Genomic DNA, 13,883 nt, shown 5'->3' with positions numbered 1-13,883 from the left:
TTGTTCTGGAGAGCTGTTTGTACGCTTAAACTGCTAACACAAAAAACAACCACCATGAAGATTTTCTTCTGAGTCTTTTATTTGGACTAAGGAAGTTGCCAAGTACAAACATCTGATCAAGCATTCTTCTGCTTACCAGGGCTTGACATGACACATTTTAATGTCATGAAAGTAAACATAAAGTATTTACATTGCTTACTGGGGTATACATGTTACACAATCCTGAAGACGGTTTATTTAAAAGCACGCTTAAACAATGAATGATTATTAAAAAAATATTCTTTGTGAAATATAAAGCATTTTCTGAATATTTTTCCCCACTGTTAGATAGATTTAAAGTAGTATTCAGGTAATTCTTTTTTTGGCCACTGCTACTTTTAGCTGCATTAATATGCTAATGGCAAGCTAAACTGGGGTAGAGCTGTTTGCAAATTACGAGTAGACCTGATATGAGATCCTAAATGCACTTAGTGACCTCTCATAATACGAATATTTTAGCTGTGAGTCATTTTTGCCAGATAAGTAACTTTATGTGGGGGCTTAGAGCAGTTTTCAGTTTGTATATATAAAAGCTTTTGCCAGACTTGTATGGAATTTAGTTTCCCAATGCAGTTTCTTATCTGTTAAAGTTCATGGTCTATTTGCCCATATACCTATATGCCTAAAAGACTTTCTCTTAATAGTAATTCTCTTTCTATAGTAGTATACTAAGTCTTTCTCTTAATAGTATACTACTATACTATGCTGTTATACTGCTAATGGTAGTATACTCATGGTGGTTTCTTATCTGTTTAGAATAGGTGAGGAATCTGGAGTTCATATACAACACGAGATGGCTTTTTAATTAACTTACGTTTTATTTTATCTCTTTTGCATTAAATGGGACTGAAGTCATTTGCTCTAAGATGAGTTAGTTGTTTGAAAGACTCTGGTTTTGTTCACATGTCGCAGGCTGGTGGTGGTGTTTGACTGTCATGAGTTCTGTAGAATGCATGCTACCGAGAACGGTGGCCTGTTCGTTTTCTCATGGCCATGCAGCACGTAGATTCATAAAATTCATACATGAATTGCAATTTTTACACACAAGTTGTAGCACAACAAGCTTTCTGATGGAAGATGGAAAATTGCGATTCTCCATGACTCTGAGGGTGTGAAAACGAATCTTGGGGATGTTCCCCAAGAGGAGGGATTTGAAATATTGGTACAGAACCACATCACTTGGATTGCACCTGGATGTAAACGTAGGTTGGGTTTGCGTCTTATGCATTTCAGATCTGCATGGACATGAAAGGTAAACAGTAGTTTGTTTCTGCTGATGATTTTTACCTTCTTCTAGCTCACATCACAGCCTTTTACTATGTCTGAGCAGGAGTAATAATAGGGTTAAAATTCTTAATGTATTTGTCTTTGTAGTCTGCAACATCCTGATAAGGTCTTACTCCGTGAGATTCTGGGGGGAGAGAGGTGCTCATCTTAACACTATATGCAGGCTAAAACTTGTCCTTTTAGCAATATAATCTAGCATTAAGACAATATAATATAGCATTAAGACAATATGTTCTTGATCATCTTGCAGACGGATATCCCCCTTTCCGAAAACATTGCTTTGCTTTTCAACATGCTGTGATTGGTGGAATAAAAATGCAGGATTATGAAGTGTCATGGACTAAAATCTAATGTGAGTTCGTTACTTTGCCTAATGAGTAACTTTGTAATCCAACATGATAGCTGCGATGGGCAACCATGCTGTATAAGATCATTGATATCAAGTCTGGTTCCGTTCACTGGTGTTAAGAGATTAAATTGATAGCTTTGTATCACATTCAGGCAGTTAGAATTAGTTTCGGAGGAGTGGAGGGGGAATTCTTACCTGGCATTTGAGATTATTGGTTGGCATACATGCAAAACCATGGAACTTTATCAGTTCTTTACATTAGCATGAATAATTGCCATGGGTTATTGGTTGTGAAATCTAGCTTTATTTCTGCAGTAATAAATATTTTCAAACTTGACTGGCACTGTGCACTAATGAATCACTTACTAACTGCTTTTATTCCTGTATGTGACTGGCTAAACCTCTTCACCTTCTTTGTTCAACTGCAAAACCTTTTAGGAATACAATAAGCACTGTATATGTAAAATATGTTAGGAACAGATTTACTGTGGTTTTTCTGTCTTCTCCTGTAGCCTGGCAGCTGGAAGCACAGAGAACTGGGACCAGGTCACCAGGCAGCCATTCCTGTGCTGGCAGGTGGGAGCTGCCAACAGGTACTGACTCTGGCCAGCCCCATGCAGTGAAGTTCAGTAGCAGCCAGTGAACCATTTGAAGAGGTACTTCTTTCACCTCAGATTTGCTTGCCCTGTATTTTAAATAGCAACTTATCTCCAAAAGAATATAAAAATCAGTCCAGATGGGGTATTTCAGCCTGGTTAGTGCTGACCTCCATTAAAGCTACTTTTAGTTCTACTAGTAGAAGGATTGGAGCATTTTCAGTCTGTCTAAGTCTGACTGGACGTATAACTTTCTCAGGTGCTTCTCTGAGAAGTTACATAACTAAGCTGCTGCTTTCTTTAACAAAATGCAGCTTTTCTTACAAGTGCAGACACAGCCCTTCCAGGAAGCACTATCATTGCTTGATGTTATGTTTCTCTGTGTTAGAAGTATGTTTGGTTTTTTTTTCAGTTGCTATTAAATTGTATTTTTCTGCAAAGATTCTTAAATCTTGTTAGCAAGTTCAAAGTCCATTATTCTATGCCAAAATTATTGCATTAAAAAAATGTTTTCAAAGATAGATTGCTGCATTATATATCTTAAATTTCCTTCTCAATGCCAGAAAACATTTTTGATGGTGAGGTGACAGTTGGTTTAAGCACAGAGCATTTGAATTTCACCCTATCTGGCTTGTAGGTGGAGGACTGTCATTGACAAAAAGCTGATTCCAGCCATTCTGAGCCTTATGAGGGTCTTCTGTAGATAAGCTCAAGGCTGCTTGCTCTTATGGCTATGTCTTGAAGGCAAGCCAGTCCCCGTCTAGCTCTGAGACTGAGGAGACACCTTTGTCCTATACCTTGCAGGGGAAATTTGTTGTTGTTGTTCTCATGGAACTGTGAGAGTACACTGCAAATTTCTATATAGTAGAATAATTCAGTGTAATAATTATTAAACAGTATCAGCCCTAGTGCAGACTTCAGAGCACTCCTCACTATCCATACTTATCTCTTCTGTGGGGTAGGATGCTTACCCAGTGAGCAAAAACTAAAAAAGCAATGAAAGCCTCATTCTTCCACAAGACATCATGGTAGTTTTGCATGAAGTGTTTCAGATGAAACTTGGCCTTTCTTTTTATTGTTAGGGATTAAAAGATTTCAATAAATAGCCCAGAGGCCTCTGTAAACAGCAGGATGGCAAAAGGCCGAACTAAAGAAACTCTCAAACGGGTCTTCCTCCCAGCTCTGAAAAAGAACTAACCTGAAGATCCCAACTCTCCCTAAATATGAATCATTACACTAATGGCATGGAATATTCTTATTGATCAGTCTGGATGTCAGTCAAGGGCTGCTCCATCTTTGACTCCTCGCTGGCCACCTCACACCTGTGGGCAGAGCTCAGAACGTCCTTGGCTCCCAGACAACTCTGTCCTGGGGTCTTGTCTCCTTGTTCTCAAACTAAATCCAACTAATGACTGTGCTAGCTACAACAAAGAAAGGTTTCTAACTGCATGAAAGAAAATAAACTCATTTTCAGTCAAACCAGCACATCTAACAAAGTCTTGCCTGTGGCTGTTAATGTTGCCTCTCCAAAGGTTTACTGCTACCACAGCCGTTACTGTAGTGCATTCATGCCATAGTTTTAAAGGAATGATGCAGCATAGCTGGTCTCACTGAGTGAGATTCCCTGGCTCTTCTCCTGTCAATTCTCCCTTCTGGTAGCGGTGATGGCTTCCTTAGTGTAGAAAGAAGAACATACGGATTTTCTGTAAATAAATGTGCGAATATCCATGTTAATAATCAATGTAACCAAATTCTCTCTGAGATGAATGCTTCTAGTGTATTTTTCAGGAACTATTTAAAATATTCTCATTTTATTCATTGATGCTTTGTTTAGAACTTCATTTTGTCACTGGAAATCAGATTTGGAGTAATGATGCAAGCTTGAAAATATTTCAGGTCTGTTCATGGCTCTTACCATAATGCAGACTTTAAGATTTCTTTATCCCATAGTTCGGCGATCAGTGTGAGTGCCATCCTGTGCCAGGCCTGCTGCAATTGATGGTTCACTGCATTCAAAAGCTCCACCTACCAAATCATTACGCAAGCAATAAAAAGGAAAAAAAAAAAAAAAAAAACCCAACAGGAAGGATGCAATAAAAATGCTATTGAAACAAGTTACTCATCGATCTGTCTATTGTGGGCTATACTACCTGGCAGACAGAGCACTTCAGCAAATATTTTAATAGTCTGGTTACATTTGAGCTTAAAAAAGAGGGAAGGAAGTAGCTGTCAGAACCCCATTGCTTCTTCTCCCTTCTGCTGAGCAGGTCATGTAGCCGTGGTAAACGCTACCTCAGCAGTCAAACCCCGTTGATTTCAGAACCACGTAGTTAATGCATCCAGTACTGCAGTTGTGCGGTTCTGTTCCCTTGATTGACAGGAGGAGCACAGTAGTCTCATGCAGCTCTCTGGATATTCTTTGTTAATAGCAAGAGTAATAAAATGAAAAGGAGGCATAATTACTGCATAGCTGCACGTGCTACTTGGAAAAAAATCTGTTGTCATTTCCAAATTAACCAGCGTTCACATCGCAGTTGAAATTCTTCGGCTTCTTGGTGGGTAACCTAAGCAGAATGCACAGCAAGATTGGTTAGACTGACTTGTTTAATCCAAAAGCAGCACATTTAGGTTAAGAAACCTGGAGACAATATTGTACTGACACTGTCCATTATCTCTGGAGAAAAAGAAACTTCATGGGTCAATAGACCTGTCACTACAAGCCTGCTTTTTTCCTTCATAGCAAGCAGTAAATCTGTGTGCAGGTGCATGGTACATGAATAAATAAATTTGTTTCCTGACTTATCCAGGGAAGATATTTCACGTGATATCATATTTATCAAAACAATGCATTAGCTTTCATTTATAGGTTTTCTACTAGCCCAAACAGACAAACTCAGAAGGTAAAATATTGTACACATTTCTTTGGCTTTTAAATGCCGAGTTAGATGTCTGTGGTTTCATGCCACTCTGTATGTGTGCCTGTGCATGTCAGACTGTGGCAGCAACTCTGGATTCCAGCGTTCTGCACTGGCAAAACCCTCCTGAAGGCTTTGTTTGGTACAGCCTTTTGGTCCACGGAAGGACAACAGCTGTCTGTCTCTCTATGTCTGTTCTTGTTGATCAGCCTAGGCTTCCACTCCCTCTGCCGTTTTGAACTCAAATGTTCTGTACACCCTGAGATGGCTGCTTGTTATTGTATTATGGCTTTCTGGATGACAGTACCATTAGGAAAATAAAGCTTAGTGCTGAGGACCTCTTTGAAAATTACCTGTAGTCATGCTGTCACTACAGCCATTCATTTAATCTCCTTAGAAGGTTAAAGATCTGTTCGCTGGGCGGGCACTGGCTGCTGGGCAAACAGGACACAGCAGGGACAGTTGTCTAGTTGAACTAGAAATGTTTACTAAAGGCTTGTTTGAATGCAAACATTAATGAAAACATTAAGTATTATATGTAAGCCTTTGTGCAAAAACAAAAGGCTTTTAATATGTTTTTATGATTCGTTAAAGGGAGAGATCTCAGGTTTCAGAATTTAAACGTGTGCTTCTGACCTGGGAAAGCAAGTCTTGGCCTGCCTGGCAGCAACAAATCTCTTCCTAACAGCCATTCCCTTTCACTCAATCAACATCTTTTTTTTGGAGTTACTTTGCCTTACATTTCGTCTAAAGCTACTTGAAAGGGCAGAAAAAGACAACAGTGTAGACAGTCATATTTAATCAAGAATTTGTGACATTCCTGTGTGTTGCAAGGCATTATTTGTTCCCCAGCTAGTACCACAACTGAGCCTAATTAGGTAATGAAGTTCAGATCTTGTAAGAACTTATTTAAAATGTTGTGGTTTATGTTATTTTGCACTAAAACAGTGTTGATGTATTTTTAAACAAACAGAACATCACAAAAAAAAACCCTACACAGCTATTTCACAGAATCATTGATTTTAATTGAAATTTTACAGCTGTGTTCCAGACTGCTGTAGTAATAGTATGCGGATTCCTGTCACTGAACTTTAATCTGTAAGTGATTTTTAACTTCATTTTCATGGGCCATTTCAGAGGTGTCATGATGTTAAACAAAAAGGAGATATTTTTTGCAGTATGCAGTTACCAGCCTGCAGATTTGCCATAGAAACCTGTTGTTTAAGGATTTTTAGAGGAAGTTTAGATGGTGCTTTATTAGATTCTGCAAAACTTGCAGAATTATTCCCCAGGATTCTTAGGGACATATTTAAGGTGTGACAGCCTCCCCATACTTTGGCAGAGGCCGGGAGATTAATCTGAACCATGGGACTGTTTGTGTTCTGAGTCACTAAAGTGGAAAAAGCACATAATGATGGGAAACAATGAAGCAGAACAGACTGGCTCTTGCATGAAACCTTTTACCACTATTCCTAGGAAAAATTCCCTGAGGACTTTTGGCAGCTTCCATCTTTTGTAGCTGTTTCTGCCCTTCGGCAAGACAAACCAGACTCTGTGGTGATTATTTCTGCTGGTCTGTTCTGGATGATGTCAGGGGAATCCTACGTGCACTGGTAATGTTTCCTACAGTGTTTTCCAGTGTGGTGGCAGTCTGGGCAACATCATTGTAGAGCTGAGTGCTGTGATCGTTTTAAGTGCTGTGTCATCTAAATGGGTTCAAAATCTCTCTTAATGCTGTAATATATACTGGTAGTCTGTTTATGGTAGCAGCATCTTGCTGATGTTTCTGGGAAATCCGAACGCATCACAGTAGTTCTGAGATGTGTCTTTTTAATCTGTTAGCATATATAGGACCAAAGACAGCATGATATCTAGTTTCAGATGGAATTGCAACTCTCCAACCCTAAGCAGATTAAACTGTACTTGAAGGTATTCATTATAACCCGAGAACAGAAAGCAATGTCACCTCCTTTAATGCCTGACTATGCTTTACAGACCTTGTTTTATCTCAGATTGCATGATCTCGCCATAAAAAAGGCAGCTGGCTATCAAGCGGGGCATCAGGAAGTCCCCAAGGGACTGAGGAAGTTCAGTGAAACATAGTGACACACATAGTGACTGTTTGTATATCCTGCCTCTGTTTCATTCAGCGTAAAGAGCCTGAGCTTATTCACACCGCCAATACCAGTACAAGGCATTTGGCAAATGTGTTTCATTTCTGTTTATGTATCTAGGCAACCACTCCTAGTCATATACTAGATGATTACTTTTTTGAGGCACACTGGAAAACCAGCACACTAGTGATTCATGTTTTAGTTTAGAAATTGAACCGAACTCAAGGCACTGTTAGTAGTTATGATGAATGTATGCCAGAGGAGTTACATGTGTATTAGAGAACAGAAAAGTATCTGAATTGCTGGGTTACCATTTGTTCATAATGCATATTTCTCACTGAATCTCTGTATCACTTGAATATATCTGTATATCTTTGACTTACTCTAGTTAGCATACCAAACAGAAGGAAAGAAGATGCAGTAGCCTGGACTGAGTCATGAAGGAAATAAGCTTATAGCACCTTTGAAGTTGCTGGCCCATGTTGTTACCTGTGTCAGCTAGATAAGAGGAACAAAGGATCTTGCTTCGTTCTGAGCATCTGGACAGAGCATAGATGATTCGGACAGCCAGTTCAATGGGATTCCATCACAGTGACTCAAACTTTATAGGTTTTGGCAATTGATAGTGACTTTGATTAAGTTGTGTGTGTGGCCTGAGACAGCTTTCTTTAGTATTAGATTTGTGCATAGTTAAAGGAGTTTCTTTCTGACCAAGTCCTGCAACTACAATCTTTGCTAATATTTTGCTTTGTTACTCCCTTGTCTTGATTCCGATCCCGTCACCCAAGCATCTGGTTCTTTGTGGAGGGCAAGCTCCTCGTGCCCGTAAGCTTAGAGTGAAAGTATCCACTGAGGTTGTGAGATAAAAGGATGAGCATAGTGGTGTTATTTGCACTGGTGTTGATGAAAATCTTTGAAGAGAAACTAGAGTTCAAATGAAGGCTATGGTCAGACATGCATGAAAGTGTCAGAGGAGGGATACTGAACAGCAGACAAATTAATTTGCAAATATAGAGTTGAGAAGTAGCTGGAGACAAATACAGTGATGAAACAGTATTAAGGTATAAGAGGCGACTTTTGGAAATCACATGCAAGATGTTTTACTAGCTGTGAAAAGTATTTGCTGTCAGGTTCTAGTGTGGTGTGTAAAGCACTTCAAGATTCTGCATGGGAAGTAACTGTAGAACATAACTCCTGTCACATAGAGTCCAGGTGTCCCGTTTCTAACCTGGATGTCCTGTTGGTAAGCATACTGTCTCTCTGCACCCAGACTGAACTAGCAAATGCCAGCTACCTTACCTATTATAATGCTTCATTTGTTAAATACACATGTAACGAAATATTAGACATCTGGCTAACACACATGATCATTCCAGAGATAAATCTAGCTCTTTAAAAGGGATTATTTCAAGTAAATGAAATTCTGAGTGGAGAATAATGTTTGTGCAGGAATGTGCATGTGGTGTAGGAATGAGATTGCACAGAATAGAATTGATCCGAGGGCTTAGGTTGTTAGTTGGAGCACCCAACAAGATGTCTGGTTCTCTGGTATTGTGTTAGATAAAAGATGGCATTGATATTCTGGTATTCAATCTGTTTTTCAAACACATACATTGGAATTACAGTTCTGTAAGATTTAAAATAAATCATTATGGATGTTAATGAAAAACATGGCACTTCCACGCCTCCAAAAAAAAAAAGAAAAAAGTTAAATGCTTTCAGTGTTTAAAGTTTTCCTAGTGCGGTCTGGCTGTGCTTTCAGGGGTCCTTCCTCCTTTCTTCTATAGCCATAGACATAATAACTCATCAGGCTGTTATCCTGGGAACCCAACTAGCATAACTTTAAAGTTATATCTAACTTTCTCTGTAACCTGTGATTACTGTAATTGCTAATAACAAATCTATGTGTATTTGTATCATGGCAGTTCCCAAATTAGTTAATTAATCAAGGTGCAAAAATAACACCCAGAGGTCTGCCTGATCCATTTGTTAACCAGAATGGAATTTATACCGTCCTGTTGCAACATAACACATTCAGGAAAGCAGCACTGTGCATAGAGGCTCAGCCACACCTAAACCAGAAAGTCCTTTCTCCTGATCCCTTCTTTTTGTTTGTTTATTTCTTGTGTATTGAAGAAAATAAGTAGGCAACACGTATTGACAGAATTGTGGCCTTCATAACTCCAGTGTTAATGCATCTTCGATTCTTTGTAGACAGTATGCTGAAAGAGTGTGAGCAAGATATGTGTAGATGCAGGACCCAAAAAATCAGAGGCAGAAGTGAGAGAAAAATCTGTTGAGAGCTGGAGTGACCCCATATGCACTAATGTTATTGTTTGGGTCAGAGAGGAGCTTAATTGAATATTCAGGTTAAGCACATCAAGCCTCTAGTAGTATAACATAAGAAGAAGATGATAAGAAAAATCAAAAGTGTTAGTGAGGTGGAAGACAACGGTATATTGAGTTAGAGTGAAGAGGAAGATAAAATCAGTATCAAAAAATATTAAGCAGTAACAAAATAATGGGAGAGTTAGCAATGGTAATGTCATTGAGAGGGTGGAATAAATAGATCTGCAGAATGTCTGTAGATAATAGGATGAACCACAGTCACAATTGGCTGTCAGAAGGGAAGAATGAGTAGTTAGCACAATTATATTTGTTTTTCCATCCACAGGACTTTGGGGAGCTCCAGTCACCAGAAATGCTCTCTCTTTGATTTCTGTGGTCAGCATGTAGGAACCTGGAGATCCCAAACAGGTAATCACAGCTCAACTAGTTACTGGTTATTTGAAACAGGCCTTCTATGCAGATGTTTTAAGGGGGTGTGGGGACTAAGCAATGTGAAAACAAATTGAAAACCTTTCTTGGAACTGCCTTACTTGCAGGCTAGTTGCAGCATGTTTGTTCAGTAAATCATCTGTGAGGCAGGCGCAGAGAGGCACTGAGCTTGTGGTAAGCGCAGTCCTTGTCCCAGCCCTTTATCCAGCCTAAAGCTGACAGCTGTTACTTTAAGGTAGTGCTCAGGAGCAGTGTTTGTACACCAGAACCTCTTGTGATAGGTGCTGCACAAACCCTCCAAGCTTTTGGTAGATCTTCAGAAATAACCCAAGCTTACGTCTCATTTTAAAAAGTGACGCAGGCACTTGGCTGTTGTGCTCCTATTGAATCAGTTTCCTTTCCCTGTTTGGCAGATAGCAGAAGTCTTTCCTATTTGTACGGTCTGACTGCTGCCTTCTTCAGCTCACTGGTTTTGTGGAGGTTTTGCTTAAGGATGTGCAGACTATACTGTATTTCCATGGGCAGGATCACCAGGCCTTGGTATTAGGGGATGGTTGGTTGTTCTGCCAAAAGTGTTAATGTGTTTCTGCTGTTCATAATACTTAGATTCCCCAGCTGGTAGAAGTGCCTTTGATGTCAGTTGACCTACATAAGGGGAGAGCAATTGAGAGAATTCATAATATGTTTGAATATAATGTTTGTATCTTCATTACTCTGAATATGGTTGCTCTTTTTTTTTTTTCTCCTGTCAGTCTTTTTTCTTTTGAAATCACTTCAGCAGTCCCTGAAGCTTGGGTAAGTTCAGAGAGACTGCTGTCTATTTTAAACTGAGGTGAATGTATGATTCTGAGATTGAATAACTGATTAAGTTGGATATTGGAGACAACATCTCTGTTCCCTTTCTGAAGCTGGTGGAATTGCTGGAAAATCTTCTTATGCTGCAGTTAATGTGGTGATAACAGTTCACTTGATGTCAAACCTATTGCAAACTGTTCATATGAAGACCTAGTTAACCAAAATAAATGGTGGTATATGAGTTACTTCAAAGTTAAGGAAGTACTGAGTTATTAAAAAGAGAACTATTTTCTAAGGAAACAGGAGTAGCCATGTCATTGGAACAGGCTGCAGTAGAGGACTGAGAGGTAAATGGACCTTCAGATAAGTGAATGAATGTGTTCATCTCTGAGTTAATTAATTAATATATGACTCAGTAGATTTTATACAAGAATGCAACATATATGTTGCATGTTTGCAATACATTACATATGCATTTTTCAGCTGAGGATGTTGTGGTTATGCTTTTCTGCTTTTGCTTTAAGAATGTTTGACAAGAGATGGAGGTAAAAAAACAACTATCCCTGAGGGAGTGTGCATCCATTAGTAGGCAGATCGGCTGTCTGGCTTCTGCTCTGCTGCTTATTCCTATTTAAAGCCCCTAATGAATACTGCAGTACAGAATGGCTGTTACATTTAGGACTAAGTATTTTTGATCTGTGAATCACCTTTCCAAGTAGCCACTGTTTTTTTTCCTAAGAAACCTGAAAAGCAGGGGGAAATTATCTGCTTAACTGTTAGTGACAGGCACTGGTGGAAGTGAGATACAGGGGAATTAATTTTTAAAGACAGGTTCATTAATACACAGAGAAATAACCCTAGTGGCCTTGCCAAAAAGAAAGCTAACTTGTCAAATTAGTGCAATACTGGCATTGATGATGTTCTCTGACAGAACTCTGCGCCATGATACGCCTTTTCCTATGGTTGTCCCCTTCATGTCACTCTTGTTTATTCAGAAAAGGGCTACTAACATTATTTTCACCTTCTGCAATGACCAATTCACCCGTTCACTCTGTTGCCTCCATGGGATGTTTGAAGTCTAGTGCGGTATTTCTTAGTATTTCTCTCTTTTTGTATCTTGATCTTGTTTCATCCCAGCAATTACTTTTGTATCTCAGCCCATGTTCTTATGTCTCTTTGTGCTTGCCTGGTTTTGCCACCATTGCATTTATGCACCTGGCCAAGCCTAAAACTTTTTTACACTCTTTGTCTGCCAGAAGATGTCTATGTTGATGCCTACAAAAAATCCATATAGCAGAGGCAAATATCTCTTTGCAGAATCAAAACTACGTACTCGTGAAAGAAGAACTGCCTAAAGATATTTGTCTGCAGGGGATTAATAAAACCACACAAAGTAATAACTGCATGTGTTGGGAATGAGAAGTGCTTGCTTTTCTCTGAAGTATCTGAGGTTGATCACCACAAAATTGGCCATGCTGTTGTGGTGAAACAGTAATCTAAAGTGATCTAACGTAAGATCTTCTTTTGCAAATACTACTTAACTTTTGTTACCCGTGTAACATCTGGGCTTCCATAACTTATTTTTCACTGGTCAGACTGGCAGAAGTTTTGATTTCCCCTCCCCATTCTGGGTGTGGTGTGGTGGTTCAGATTATCTGAGCATGATTCAGTGAGCCTCAGAGCAGAGCTCATGCCTTGGTGCGGTAGCCCTTATTGCTTGTGGGAGACGTCATTAGGACTTCTTATAGCCAAGATACTCCAGGATTTACACACTGAACTCTGAGCGCTGATTATGAAATACTGTCGGTGCGAAGCAGGCTTGGCTGTAGCCGCAAGCTGGAGGGAAGTCGCTTTGCTGTGTCTGAGCCTGGAGCAGGATGGTGCCCTTCTGAATCGGTGGCAGCAAGTGCCCAGCTTGGCAGGGCATGGGGATTGTCCCATCTGCCTGGGAATGAGCTGCTGTGCCCTGCCTCAGAGCCCCGAGCACTGTCCCAACCGCGCTGCTTTGGGGAACCCAAAGCGCAGGCTGCAATGTCAACCTGCTGCCCCGGTAGCTCAGGACAGAGGGCACGGGTATGGGTACGAGGGCCGCCTTCCCCAGGGGTCAGCAGGCAGCGCCGCGGGGGCTGCTCTGCTCGCACCAGGAAGGTTGGGCAGCCACCCCGCAGCTGCCGCGGCGCTCCCTGGGGAGCGGGGCTGAGGGGCGAGGACTGAGTGCCGACACCTGCACCTCAGGGCGCTGCTCCCGGCGCCTTTCTCCGCAACCTCAGGAGCGGACGGGGACAGGGCACTGCGGGATACGGATGCAGAGGGAGAGGCCTCGCCTGCCCTACCCTTGCCCACCCCGTCCCTCTCCCCTTCCTGCGGCGGGTGCGGCCGGGTGAGTCAGCGCCGCGCCGCGGGGACCGGGGGGGGCGCCGGGGCGGGGAGTGCCCGTCCGGCCCTACAAAACCCCGCCCGGGCCGCCACCGGTCCCAGCCGCCGCCAGAGCCGTCGCCAGAGCCGCCCTGCCCGCCCGGCCAGGTGAGCCCTCGCCGGACGCCCCGGTCCCGCTAGCGCGGCACGGAGCGGGAGGAGGCGGCAGCCCCGCGGGGCCGGGTCGGGGTGCGGGCGGGGTTCGTGCCGCGGTAGCCGCTTCCCGAGCGGAGCGGGCGCTGCGCGGTCGCGGGGTGGTGGCTGGGTGCGCCCTCCTGCGCTTTGCTCCGCTTTCGTCGACATTAACCGCCCGTTAGTTTTCTGTGCTTGCCTTCGCGTTGAAACGGCGGCCTCCGAGGGCGAGGCTGCCCGCGAAGAGCTTCGTGTGCCCCGGACCGATGATGGGTGCGGCGGCAGCGCTCAGAAAAGAGGAACCGGTCCCAAACTTCGTCAAACTTGCCCAGATGCTCTTTTCTTCTCCTCGTTAGGGTACACAAAGGTTCCGCTGGGTTAACGATGATTCTGTAAACTCACTTCCTCGCCCAGAGCTTGGCAAAGACATGGGCTGTGTCCGCTGGGCATCCTCGGGGCTGTT

At 41.9% G+C, this 13,883-nt stretch overlaps 1 protein-coding gene across 2 annotated transcripts in view; it reads left to right on the top strand.

Moving 5' to 3' along the window:
* The window catches only part of LOC309444002 (annexin A2), a 62,553-nt gene that overhangs the window by 23,624 nt on the left and 25,046 nt on the right, over window positions 1-13,883 (top strand). The window contains exon 1 of one of the 2 annotated variants that reach the window (XM_082061473.1): window positions 13,297-13,396. The exons of the other annotated variant lie outside the window; for it this stretch is intronic. The gene's annotated coding sequence lies outside the window, so the exon portion shown is untranslated. Of the gene's footprint in view, window positions 1-13,296; window positions 13,397-13,883 lie in introns of those variants that run through there. 2 annotated transcript variants of the gene reach the window in all.

Source organism: Streptopelia decaocto (genome assembly GCF_964273445.1).
Source record: "Streptopelia decaocto genome assembly, chromosome: 9".
Classification (NCBI taxonomy): Eukaryota; Metazoa; Chordata; class Aves; order Columbiformes; family Columbidae; genus Streptopelia; species Streptopelia decaocto.
The sequence above is the reverse complement of the archived record's forward strand: the minus strand, read 5'-3'. Positions and strand labels throughout refer to the sequence as shown.